Source organism: Macaca thibetana, chromosome 1 (genome assembly GCF_024542745.1).
Source record: "Macaca thibetana thibetana isolate TM-01 chromosome 1, ASM2454274v1, whole genome shotgun sequence".
NCBI classification, from domain to species: Eukaryota; Metazoa; Chordata; class Mammalia; order Primates; family Cercopithecidae; genus Macaca; species Macaca thibetana.
Window position 1 is genome coordinate 14,862,889 of NC_065578.1, and position 13,523 is coordinate 14,876,411.

The window sequence follows — 13,523 nt, forward strand, 5'->3', positions numbered from 1 at the left end:
CAACATAGTGAGACCCTGTTTCTAAAAAAAATTTTTTAAAAATAAAAAAAATCCAAGGCTGGGCACAGTGGCTCACACTTGTAATCCCAACACTTTGGGAGGCCAAGGCAGACAGATTGCTTGAGCCCCAGAATTTGAGACTACCCTGGGCAAGATAGTGAGAACCCATTTCTAAAAAATATATAAATTAATTAATTTTAAAAAGCTCACACAATCCAGAAGTGAACATTACTAAGCAGTAATATATTCAGAGTTTGCTGCTGCCAGATGAAATGCAAAATTAAACCTATGAAACAACTCCATTTCCGGCAAAGGTACCCTGGCCAATTCTCCCACTGCCAACAGCCACAAATGCTGAATAAAAAGTATAAGACATCTTTTAAAATGCATCAAAGATTGGGAATGACAGTAAGAGGAATTAAAAATAAATTAAAATATATCAAAGAACTGACAGGTCAGTAAGTAATACGGAGAGGTCAAAACATATCTAAACAAGGGCTGAAGTCCAGAGAGCAAGTGGAACTCTGAGACCAGGTTTCAAGGAAAGACATTTGCAGAACTGGGCAAGATCAAGCCCCACCCTCCACCCCATCCCCAGGGGGAGGTCCCACGGGACCTTGGTGGAAAGAAGACAATATGGAAACGGCCTATATCAAATCTTGGTGCCCAACGGGGGAGGGAAAATCTTCCCTGAGAATGTATAATGATTCGCAGTCCCCCAAAAGGACTACAGCCCACATTTACGCCTTATAAAACACATATTTCAGACAGCTGCAAGTGATCCCAGAAAGAAAGTATTAAATGCAAGAAGGAAGGAAGAACAATGAAAATAGTAAATATAAGTGAGCAAACCTAAACAAATGCTGAATAATGATGCTCATAAAAATTGTAAAAGGACTGGCACAGTGGCTCACACCTCTAATCCTAGCACTTTGGGAGGCCAAGGCAGGAGGTTTGCTTGAGTCCAGGAGTTCAAGACCAGCATGTCTTTACCAAAAGAGACCCTGTATTTACCAAAAAAACAAAAAAAGTGAAAATTAGCAGGGTGTGGTGGCGAGTGCCTGTGGTCCCAGCTACTCGAGAAGCTGAGGCAGGAGGATTGCATAAGCCTAGCAGGTCAAGGCTGCAGTAAGCTGTGATTGTGCCACTGCACTGCAGCCTGGACAACACAGTGAGACCCTGTCTCTAGAGAGAGAGAGAGAAAAAAAAATGTTTAAAAAGAACTAAAATACACACCTACCGAATAAAAGTGGAAGAGGAAGTGACAGGAATTAAAGTGTTCACAGATCCTCACTGTTTGAGAGTAAGGTATAAAGACACTGACTAAATTTAGACTTTGATAAGTTATATAAATTGAAAGCTATACCACATTTATGGATCAGATGACTCAACATCACAAAAATGTCAACTCTACCCAATTTTAAATATTATAAACTCAATGCAATTCTAATAAAACATACCAACAATTGTTATGGCATTTGACAAGCATAATCTAACATGACAATGGGGCCAGGCAAGATGGCTCATGCCTGTAATCCAACATTTTGGGAGGCTGAGGCGGGAGGACTGCTTGAGCCCAGGAATTCAAGACTGGCTTGGGCAACATGGTGAAACCCTGTCTCTACAAAAAAGACAAAAATAGCTGAGCGTGGTGGCATATGCTTCTAGTCTCAGCTACTTGGGAGGCTGAGGTGGAAGGATAGCCTAAGCCTGGGAGGTCAAGGCTGTAGTGAGCCAAGATCATACCACTGCACTACAGCCTGGGTGATAGAGCGAGACTCTGTCTCAGAAAAAAATAAAATGAAAATGGAAGAGCAATGGGCCAAGGATTTACTAGACACCAGGTCACCAGTTTTCTAAAATGATGTATTTTACAAGTCAGTGTGGTATTTAAAGAGACAGAGAACAGGCCGGGCATGGTGGCTCACGCCTGTAATCCCAGCACTTTGGGAGGTTGAGACGGGTGGATCATGAGGTCAGGAGTTCAAGACCAGCCTGGCCAAGATGCTGAAACCCTGTCTACTAAAAATAAAAAAAAATTAGCTAGGCGTGGTGGCACGCATCTATAATCCCAGCTACTCAGGAAGCTGAGGCAGGAGAATCGCTTGAACCTGGGAGGTGGAACTTGCAGTAAGCCGAGATCGCGCCACTGCACTCCAGCCTGGGCAACAGAGTGAGACTCTGTCTCAAAAAAAAAAAAAAAAAAAAAAGAAAAAAATTCTGTTCATCAAAAACAGAAAATAAAATCCTACAGTGAAAAGACAAGCCACAAACTGGAAGTGGGTAGTTATAACACATATAACTGACAAAGAATTAGTATCCAAAATAAGAAATAAAAAACAAAAAACTAACAAAATGTCTACAAACCACCCAATAGAAAAATAAGCAAGACAATGTTTCCGAGAAGGTGAAATCTGAATGATCAGTAAGCAATGAAAAGATGCCCAACTCAGAACCAGGAAAATGCAAATCAAAACCACATGGGATGTCATTGTACGCCCACCAGATAAGTAAAAATGTTGAAGTCTGAAAATACCATTGTTGAGAGGATATGAGGCAAATGGAATTGTTGAAGGGTAAACTGGGGAAACCGTTTTGGAAACAACTTGGCATTATTTGGTTAAGTTGAAGACGCACATACCCCGTGACTCAACTCCACTCCCAGCTGCAGCCCCTGGAGAGGCTGTGCATACATGTCCCGGGAATGTGAACAGTGGCGCTGTTTGTCTCAGCAAAATACTGGACACAACCCAAATGTCCCCCAACAATAGAAAGGATAAATAAATTCTCATACAATGGAACATTATTCATCTGTGAAAATGAAATACCACTCTATGCAACCTGGATTAATGTCAAGGCACTGAAGAAAACAATATGATTATATTAAGTTCAAAAACCTGCAAAATTAAACGGTACATTGTTTAGCAACACAAACACATGGTAAGACTATAAAGAAAAGTAAGAGTGATGAAAGCAAAACTCAGGGATGACTTGGGCCGGGTGAGATCAGGGAAGGGACACAGGGAACTCCAAAGGTAACAGTAAGTTCTTTTTGAAAACTGGGTAATGGGTACATGGAAGATGTTTCTTGTATCCTTATTCTTTACACTGAACACGTTCTTTTGTATGGAGTCAACATTTAACAAAAATGATTTACAAAGTTAAACAACTTCTTTCTTACTTTAAACAATGTTGCCAAGCATTAGTTTGGGCTGCTGACTGAGTCACAGTAACTGGGGAAAATCCCTGAGGGGCCCACATGGCCCTGAGACTACAGAAATGAGAAGTGCTTTGCTCTCTGAGCTCTGGTGATACAGCTTCCCATGGGGCAGGTTGGCGAAATTCAAGTGGAGCCTGCCATTCAGGACAGGAAAGTGACTGCTTAGGTTAATAAGTTCCAGTATAGGAAGTGGTGCGGCTGGGGTGGGGAGAACAGATTTTACTGCCAGACCTTTCAAGACCAGAAGCTGAGTAGATTTTTGATGTTACAATGAACCCACCAAGCCTGCTTTCTGGCCTGCTCTCCACTCGCAGCGGGAATTCCCACCTCCGAGCCTCTGTCCACACTGCTGTTTAGATATGAGTGAACAACTCTCAATTCTAACCATGCCCTTTGCTTCCTTCCTTTGAAGCCCAGCCCTAAGAACCATCTCTCTCTTCAATTCATAACAAGCATGTTTGAATCCAAGAGCCTAAGCCCCAGTTTTCTACACGTATTTGTGCTGACTGCGTTACTGAGGTCAACCTTAATCACCCAGGGACTGTCAAGCTATTGATGTCCATAAGGAGTCCCTGTGCTGGCATTCCACACACACACTTGCAGCAAAGCTCAATCACTCTGAGCCACAGTACTTACTCTCTGACCTCTATTATTTCAACCAGTTAAAAATTGTGGCCACGGGAGGCTGAGGTGGGAGGATCACTTGAGCCCTGGAGGTTGAGGCTGCAGTGAGCTACAATCCCAGCACTGCACTCCAACCTGGGCGACAGAGTAAGACCCTGTCCCAAAAATAAAAAATAAAAAATTAATTAAAAAATTAAAAAAAAACCGCAGCCAGCAAAAGAAGTAGATTATGATCTCCAGGACAATATGTTTTGTACACAAAATGTATTTGGAGTTTTTTGTTTTCATTAAAGCTGAGGTCCCTCCCTACTGTGATGTCAAATGTCAAACCCAACAATGAGTCACCCCGCAGGACACCACCCCTGCTTGCACCTGTAATCCCAGTCCTTTGGGATGGCATGGGTAGGTGGATTACTTGAACCCAGGAGTTCAAGACAAGCCTGGGCAACATGATGAAACCCTATCTCTACAAAAAACAGAAAAATCAGCTAGGTGTGGTGGTGTGTGCTAGTAGTCCCAGCTACTTGGGGGCTGAGTCAGGAAGATCGCTTGAGCCAGGGAGGTCGAGGCTGCCGTGAGCTATGACAGCTCCACTGCTCTCTAGCCTTGGCCACAGAGCAAGGTCCTAACTTAAAAAAAAAAAAGTTATATGAGGCTGGGTTTGGTGGTTCAAGTCTATAATACCACACTTTGGAAGGCTGAGGCAGGAGCATTGCTTGCGCCCAGGAGTTTGGGACCAGCCTGGGTAACACAGTGAGATTCTGTCTCTACCAAAAAAAAAAAAAGTTTCCTGGGAGGAGAGGGCGGTAACTTACTTTCCACAGGTACACCCTTGAGAACCTTCTGATTTTTTTCCCTTGTGCATGCATTCCCATACCAAATGTTGTTTTCTTCCTAAACTCTGCACATTTTCTGCTTTGACCCTCAAGAATCTTCTTCTATCAAATAACAGTAATTATGGAGCCAGGGACTCCACTAAGCACTTTACATGCATGACCTTAGTAATAATTCCACCCAATAAAGTTATATTCAAGGTAACTATCATCCCCATTTTACAACTGAGGAAACTGAGGGTTAGAAAGGTCAAGTACTTTGCCCAAGGGCATACAGCTAGTAATTATAAGAAGCAAACATGAGCCCAGATATGCCTGGCTTAGGAGTTTATGTTCCTAACTGCTACCCTATACTGCAGGGGTTTCTTAACTGGGGGTGATTTTGTACCAGGCAATATCAGGAGACATTCTGGGGTGTCACCACTGGAGAAGAGTTACTACTGGCATCTATGGGTGGAGGCCAGAGATGCTACAGGAACCCACTCCCCACAACAAAGACTTATCTGGCCCCAAATGTCAGAAGTGTCAAGGTTGAGAAACCCTGCTATACTAGAACAAGACAAAAAGACAGAGAAACCGTCTTCTGACCAAAACTCTCACAGTTAAGGTCAGAGTTCACCATGTCTATTTCCCACATGACAGCCAAATGCCCAATAAACAAGCAGCATGCCAGCCCTCAATCACATGGAGTTTTCTCCAGCCCCAAATGCCATTTCCCCCTCAGCCAATCAAGACTGATCACCCACTCATCCAGCATTTGCTGAGCACCAGCTGTGTGCCAGGAAACAAGCTACACAGAGGCAGTACCAGGATAAATAAGACCCTGTCCCTGCATCCAAGATGTTGGCAGTCTCATGGAAAGACAGGCAAGGAAACCTAGGATCATAATTAAGGTGAAAATGTGTCAACAGAGATTAAAAACAAGATGCTAAGAAATCGCAGGGGAGGGGCTCCAAACTCACTCGGGTTGGAGGAAGTGGGAATGGCTCAGAAACGGCTTCCCAGAAGCATCTGAACTTGAAGGAATTAAACAGGTAGAGAGAATCCTCAAAACACTGCTTACCAGATCTCTCAGAATATGGTCTCTGAGTATCCAAGGTTTGATTACTTTAATTAGAAAGCTTGGGGGAACTCTCCCGGAAAACAGGGGGGAGCACAGAGCAGTCCTCGACCCTCCATGCACAACCTGGATAGCCCCTGCCACAAAGCAGGATGGCAACTTGGCTTCCCCACAGGTTTGGGCCTTCCTCCACTTTAATCCTGACTGGTCTCCAGCTTCCGACCAGCCTGTACCTTGCAGCAGGAGGTAAGTCACATTTCATAAATGTCCACTATACCAGGGGTCCCCAACCCGTGGGCCATAGACCACTACTGGTCCGTGGCCTGTTAGGAAGTGGGCTGCATGGCAGGTGAGCGGCGGGCGACTGAGCAGGCAAGTGAGCGAAGCTTCATCTGTATTTACAGCCGCTCCCCATCGCTCGCCATTACCGCCTGAGCTCCGCTTCCTGTCAGATTGGCAGCAGCATTAGATACTCACAGGAGCTCAACCCCTATTGTGAACTGCACATGTGAAGGGTCTAGGTTGTGTGCTTCTCAAGAGAATCTAATGCCTGATGATCTGTCACTGTCTTCCATCAACCCCAGATGGGATCGTCTAGCTGCAGGAAAAGCAGCTCAGGGCTCCCACTGATTCTACATGATGGTGAATTGTACAATTATTTCATTATATATTATAATGTAATAATCATAGAAATAAAGTGCATAGTAAATGTAATGTATTTAAGTCAACCTGAAACCACCTCCCACCCCTACCCCTCAGCCCCCTGTCCATGCAAAAACTGTCTCCTACAAAACCGGTCCCTGGTGCCAAAAACGTTGGAGGTTACGGGCCGTGCCACAGCTGGCAGTCCCGGGTGCATGGGGGTCGAGGGGCACGAGGCAGCAGTGTGGGGACTCCGGGTCCCAGAGGCTGCCCATGGGGTGGGAGGTGTGAGGCCACTGCCTGCCCGGGGCTTGGAGAGTAGGTGGAGCAGGGCGGGGAGATGATAAATTGACCGTTATCTCAGGATGTCTCTTTTTGGCTACCAATATCTTCGCCATCACCAGCATCACCAACCCAGACTCGCTCAACACCAGGGAGTCTGCGGGAGCACTCACTGTGGGCCTCGTGGGACAGTGTCAAACCATCCATGGATGAGAGGGGATGTGCACCCCTCCCCGGCTTCCCCTGGAGTGGGTCACCATGCTGTTTTTTCTCATGGGAATCATTTGACTGTCACATGCGGTTTGCTGGTGGCTTCCCCCTGGGGAAGAGAAGCTACAATATATGTTCAACGGATAGCATTCACTGGAATGATGCTTTTCTGTATGGCTGCCCTCATATTTCCAATAGGATTTTACATCAGTGAAGTTGGAGGTCAATCTTATAAATTACCCAACAGCACGGTAATTGGGTTATCCTATGTACTTTCTGTCTTATCAATTTTCTTTATCAATTTTCTTTCCAACCCAAGTGAGTTTGGAGCCCCTCCCCTGCGATTTCTTAGCATCCTGTTTTTAATCTCTGTTGACACATTTTCACCTTAATTATGATCCTAGGTTTCCTTGCCTGTCTTTCCATGAGACTGCCAGCATCTTGGATGCAGGGACAGGGTCTTATTTATCCTGGTACTGCCTCTGTGTAGCTTGTTTCTTGTAAAGAAATTTGTCTTATCAAATTTCTTTTCTTTACAAAAGTCCTATCAATAGTAGGACTTCTATTTGCTGCAAACTTTATTTGCCAGGCTGATGAAAGTCTAAAGTGCTTGACTCTCTTATTATTTTTTATTTTTGGAGGGTGAGGAGGACAAAGACGAGACATCTGAGCATACTCTCATGGGAGGATGCTCAGATGAAACTGATGCTCAGAAGAAAAAACAATGCTTTGATTTGCTCTCACTATGGACTTAAAAAAAGAAAGAAAAAAAAAAGAAGAGCCTTTTTATTTATTTATTTTCCTTTTTTTGAGATAGACTCTCAATCTATCGCCCAGGCTAGAGTGCAGTGGTGTGATCTCAGCTCACTGCAACCTCTGCCTCCTGGGTTCAAGCGATTCTCCTGCCTCAGCCTTCCAAGTAGCTGGGACTACAGGCACCCGCCACCACACCCAGCTAATTTTTTTTTTTTTGAGACGGAGTCTCGCTCTGTCGCCCAGACTGAAGCGCAGTGGCACGATCTTGGCTCACTGCAACCTCCACTTCGCAGGTTCAAGTGATTCTCCTGCCTCAGCCTCCCGAGTAGCTGGGATTACAGGCGCCTGTTTTTTGTATTTTTAGTGGAGATGGGGTTTCACCATGTTAGTCAGGACGGTCTCGATCTCCTGACCTCGTGATCCACCCGCCTTGGTCTCCCAAAGTGCTGGGATTACAGGCGTGAGCCACCGCGCTCAGCCAGGAGAGCCTTTTCCATAACCAAATACAGACAATACTCACTAAATCTCCTGAGCATATTCAGGCAGTCAAGTCTGCACTGTGATAGCAACCTAGAGAAGGAGAATGCTTTCTACTGAAAAGCATGTGGCCCTTTGTGACTCTGTTGTTCCATTTTTAATGTCTAATGATTCATGAGAGGAACAAAAAGAAGTCGAAGTAGTTACGTATCATGTGGACCAGAGGGATGCAAGAGAAGTTCATGTGGGGCTGGCCTCACCTCCTGAGAAATCAGTGTTCACAACTTCCTTGTAATAGTATGAACCTTTGGCACCATTACTGCACCAAGAAGCCAATAGATCAAAATTTGTTTGCTAAAATATATGTACAAATTCTGAAATTCCCTATTCTCTGTGTATGAAAAAAAAAAATCAAACACTAAGACACATGTTTTGGGTAGGTGGGTGGGTGGGGGAAACCTTCTGTCTGTCTCTCTCTCTTTATATATATATACACACATATATATCTCTCTCTATATATATATACACACATATATATATCTCTCTCTCTATATATATACACACACATATATATCTCTCTCTATATATATATACACACACACATATATATCTCTCTCTATATATATATACACACACATATATATCTCTCTATATATATACTATATATATAAAATATATATTTTGCCAACAGAAAAAAAAAAAAAGACGAAAAGGTTGGGGAGCGCTGCACTATGCAGCAAACCCTGTGAATTACCTGCCTGACCTCACGTAATTCTCCAAACAATTCTGTGAGGTAGATGTTGTCATCCCTATTTTACAGATGAGGAAACTGAGGCTCAGCGATGAAACCGAGTAAAAAGGCTTGCTGTCTGATGTGTCAGAAGACAATCTTGTGATTAGGAAAATTAGTAGTCAATTAGGTTTTTTTTTTTTTTTTTTTTTAACTCTTTGGGACACAGTTTCAGAAGGAACTGACTGTCAGGACACAGAGCCACTCAACGGGAGGGCAGATTCACACCTGACTCCAGAGTCCTAGCTGCCTCTATCTGTCCAAGGGGAATTTTACAGTGATCAGTCCAAAATGTGCCGTTCACAACATCTTCACTCCCCCAAGGAAAGCCTTCCAGCGCCAGTGCAACCTCCCTCTGTGGGCAACACCCTCTACCAGCCCTCCAAAGCATTTCCTGCATTGCATTGTGAGGATACACGTGGCTGGGAGCACCTGCTCCCGGGATTCAGTCTTACTCATGCCAGCATGCTAGCACCCAGCACAATGCCTGACACATGTTGGGCACAGAAACAATGAATGGGATAAACAAGCCTGGCCTCCCCAGGCCCAAGCCCTGTAAACCTACCCAAAGCCAGAGTAGCCTGCCTTGGGGACTCAGTGCACCTCCCCTCAGGTGGGGATCACACCCCAAGACAGTAATCCAGACAGACTGAAGACACAGAAGGTTCTCTCAGCCAGCTTTTTCTCCAGCACTGAAACAGTCACAATCTGTTCTTTAGCTGTGCACCAGATGCAGGAACTGGCTTATGTCTGGGAACCATGTTGTACAAAAATGCCTCCTTAAACATTAGAACCTTAAAAGGAATGAGTGTGTGCTCGCTGCTCTGTTTCCTTTTTGCCCTAAGGAGATCATACATGATGGCAGGAGTTACAGCAGCCAGCTTGGACCATGAGATGGAAGCCTAAGTTTGAGTAAGAAAAGTCACATTATCAAAGGAATCCTGCTCCCAGATGATCTCACAGAACACAGCAAGCTGCTCTACCAGCTCTGGACTGCGTACTTCCAGAATGTTAAGGAGCAAGGAATAAACTTCTGTTTCCGCCACTGTAGATTTCACCTAACTAAAGATGTGAGCATTGCCCGCTGATCATCCACTCTGGCCTCTCTCTGTAGGTAAAACAATAATAGTAATATCAACAATTTCCCAACCAAACTGTAACTGGAATTTTGTCATTACTGTATAATTTTAAAGAAAAGGCTATCAGGAAAGAATCATTTGAATCATGTTGAACCTAGAGAAGAAGGACAAACTGATCTGATTTGTTTCATCCTTGAGTATTATAGACATACCTCAGATTTCCAGATAGCCCAGGCTACTCTTTTCTGACAGTTTGCCTGTGTAAACTCCAGCTTGGCTCCCCTCATCCGGCTCATTACCTGAATCAATGACATACAAGTGGAAAATCTGATGAGAACCTAAAGGGTACCTGCTCCCTCAGAGCTGCCCTTTCATGCATCCATCAAACATAGACAAATACAGAGTGCTGAGCACAGAGCCTGGCCCAAGGAAGTGCTGAATAAATAGCCTGGTCTGTGCCAGACAACATGCTGACACTGGGACACAAAGATGTACAGAGTCAGCCTCAGGCCCTGCTCTCAGTATCTGCTGCTCAGTGAGAGACAGGACACAATGTTGAGAAGCAAAAAACGATGAGGTTTGTACCCAAGCATTATTGCAGCATTGGCACTGCTCTGGGATATCCTGGACACTTTGTTTCTCATTGCATACTCTACCCTAGGCGAGCTCATCCCCTCCCATGACTTCAGTGACCTTTGATGGTGACAACTGTTAGATCACCGCTGAACAGGTGCACTTGAATGCTTTACAGGCATTCAACTCCAACATGTTCAAAACTAAACATATCTGCCCTCCCCCAAATCTGCTCCCCGTACTGCTCCCTATCACACGGAGCAGCATCCAACACCCATCAGTCAAAAACTGGAGTGATCCTGACTCCTTCCTGCCCCTAACTCTCATCAAACTAATCACCAAATGTTGTCAATTCTATCTCTAAAACCATCTCTCCTCACCCTCCTCACTCTCTGCCTCTAACTTTATTTCTCACTTGGATTATTCTAGCAGGCTCTTAATTAGCCTACAGGCCCACTCCCTTTGATACATTCTTCACTTAACCAGAGTGAGCTTCCTAATCCACAAATCTGATTCGTGGCCAGGTGTGGTTGCACATGCCTATAATCCCGGTACTTTGGGAGGCTGAGGCGTGAGGATCATTTGAGGCCCAGAGTTCGAGACCAGTCTGGGCAACACAGTGAGAACCCATCTCTACTAAAAATTTAAAAAATTAGCCAGGTGTTGTGGTGCACGCCTGTAGTCCCAGCTAGTTGGGAGGCTGAGGCAGGAGGATTGCTTGAGTTCAGGTCGAGGCTGCAGTGAACTATGATTACGCTGCCACTGCACTCCAGCCTGGGTGACAGAGCAAGTCTTAGTCTCAAAAAACAAACAAACAAACAACCTGATTCTTTTATTTCAGGCTGGAAATAAAAGAATCCTCCCACCTCAGCTTTCCGAGAAGCTGGGACCACCAGAGGTGTGCTCCACCATGCCCAGCTTTTTTTTTTTTTTTTTTTTTTTTCTTTTTTTTTTAATAAGGATGGGGTCTTGCCATGTTGCCCAGGCTTGTCTCAAACTCCTGGGCTCAAGCGATCATCCCACATTGGCCTCCCAAAGTGCCAGAATTACAGAGTAAGCCACCACACCTGGCCACAGATCTGATTCTTAAATGGCTTCCCATTAACCTAAAATGTAAAGTCCTTAACTAGGTTTACAACATCCCCTAAGACCAGACCACGGCTTGCTGCTGCTGCTTTTTTTTTTTTTTTTTTTGAGACGGAATCTCGCTCTGTTGCCCAGGCTGGAGTACAATGGCGCCATCTGGGCTCACTGCAACCTCCGCCTCCCGAGTTCAAGCGATTCTCATACCTCAGCTTCCCCAGTAGCTGGGACTACAGGCGCTCGCAAGCACGACCGGCTAATTTTTGTATTTTTAGTAGAGACGGGGGTTTCACCATATTGGCCAGGGTGGTCTCGAACTCCTGACCTCAAGTGATCTGCCCGCCTGGGTCTCCCAAAGTGCTGAGATTACAAGCGTGAGCCACTGCGCCCGGCCCAGTCTGCTTCTTTATTGAGCCTGATCTCTCTCTCGCCTCTCTCTCTGCAAAGATGAGTTTTCTCGCAAACTACACCCTCAACTGAGAATACTCGTTTTTCTGCCTCACTCCCCTGAGCTTCCCTTAGATCTTAGTTTTCTGGCGGACAGAAGCCTCCCGGGAGTCCCCCTTGGCTGAGTGATGTGTCTCTGTGCTCCACAGGAAGGAGGGCTTTCTGCCGTCGCAGCAGTATCAGAATTGCTGATTTACCTGTATGTCTCCCACATGGGTCTCTGAGCTCTGGGTGACGATGGGGATACAATTAATAACAGCAACAAACACACAGCATTTACTTTGTGCCCATAAGTGTTCTAGGAACCTCATTTCCCCTTTATTACAATCTTAGGAGGCAGATTTTATTACCATCTCTGCTTAAAGGCTGAGTAAACCCAGGCAGAGAGAAAAAGCCAAAAGTGCTTAAGGTCACAGCAGGGAGTGGGGATTCAAACCCCGCTGCTGGGCTCCACGGTTCACACTCCTAACCGCTACTCCAGGATCCAGCCCGCCCGCATCACTCGCTCTAGCTTCAGCATCTATCAGGTGCTGAACCACCGTCCGTAGGACGAATGAATGAATGAAATGATTTTATACAGGGACAGCGTCGGCCTCCTCTCTTGTCAGCTCCTCCTAGGCCCGGGCAGCCCCGCTCCCTCCCGCCCCGGCCGCCCGACGGGAGCTGCCCGGGCACTGCGCTCCCTCGCGGCCGCAGAACGCCCACCCTCTACAGCGCGCGGGGTCAAGGGGCGGTGACAGCCGGGCGGCGGGGGCGGAGATGCTACCAGCTGGGGTGTCATCCAGCCCGGGAGGTGACACGCGCCCCTTCGCCCGGGCGGTCGCTGTGGCCGCCCACTCCCCACCAGCACGCCCGGCGACGCCCCCCGCCCCGCCACCCCACAATCTCCCGCCCGGCAGTGTCCCCTCAGCCCCGGTTCGGATCCCATTCCACTTCCCTCCCCTCCCCCACACAACCGTCACCGGCGTCCCACCGCGCCCCATCCTCTGCCGCCTCCACCCCGGCTCCCGGGACTTCCCCGGCCCCGGGCGATTGTTGACCCTCACCTGCCATGTCCCGGACCCCACCGCAGAGGGAGGTGCATCACGGCCGCGAGAAGGCCGGGGACAGCACTACAGAGCAGACAAAGGGCGCCGCCATGTTAGAGTCGGGCGGAACCGACCTCGCAGGCTTCCCGGCTGCAACTTCCGGCGCATGCGCAGCGTCCTCGCTAGGCGAGCGCCCATAGACAGACGCATGCGCCTAGCTATCCAAAAGTTCCACCTTACAGTACTTGTGCGCTGAGACTTGTCCTCATTGTACCCCTGCGTTGGTTTCTCTTCCAAATGTAACAGTAACATCATGTGTTCAGCTCTTACTGTGTGCCAGGCACTGTGTTAAGCGCTTTACATGCACTATCTCTTTAAATCCTCTCACCAATTATAAGATAGTATTATTCTCCTAATTT

General features: G+C 46.4%; 2 protein-coding genes across 2 annotated transcripts in view; one reads left to right on the forward strand and one right to left on the reverse strand.

The window, feature by feature from the left end:
• ZBTB17 (zinc finger and BTB domain containing 17) overlaps nt 1-13,272 on the reverse strand; it is a 34,934-nt gene extending 21,662 nt beyond the window's left edge. Inside the window, exons 1-2 of the mRNA XM_050789643.1 lie at nt 13,123-13,272; nt 10,186-10,272 (exon numbers count right to left, since the gene is read on the reverse strand). The gene's annotated coding sequence lies outside the window, so the exon portion shown is untranslated. The remainder of the gene's footprint in view (nt 1-10,185; nt 10,273-13,122) is intronic.
• Nucleotides 1-13,523, forward strand: part of SRARP (steroid receptor associated and regulated protein) — a 165,151-nt gene that overhangs the window by 121,200 nt on the left and 30,428 nt on the right. The window lies entirely within an intron of this gene.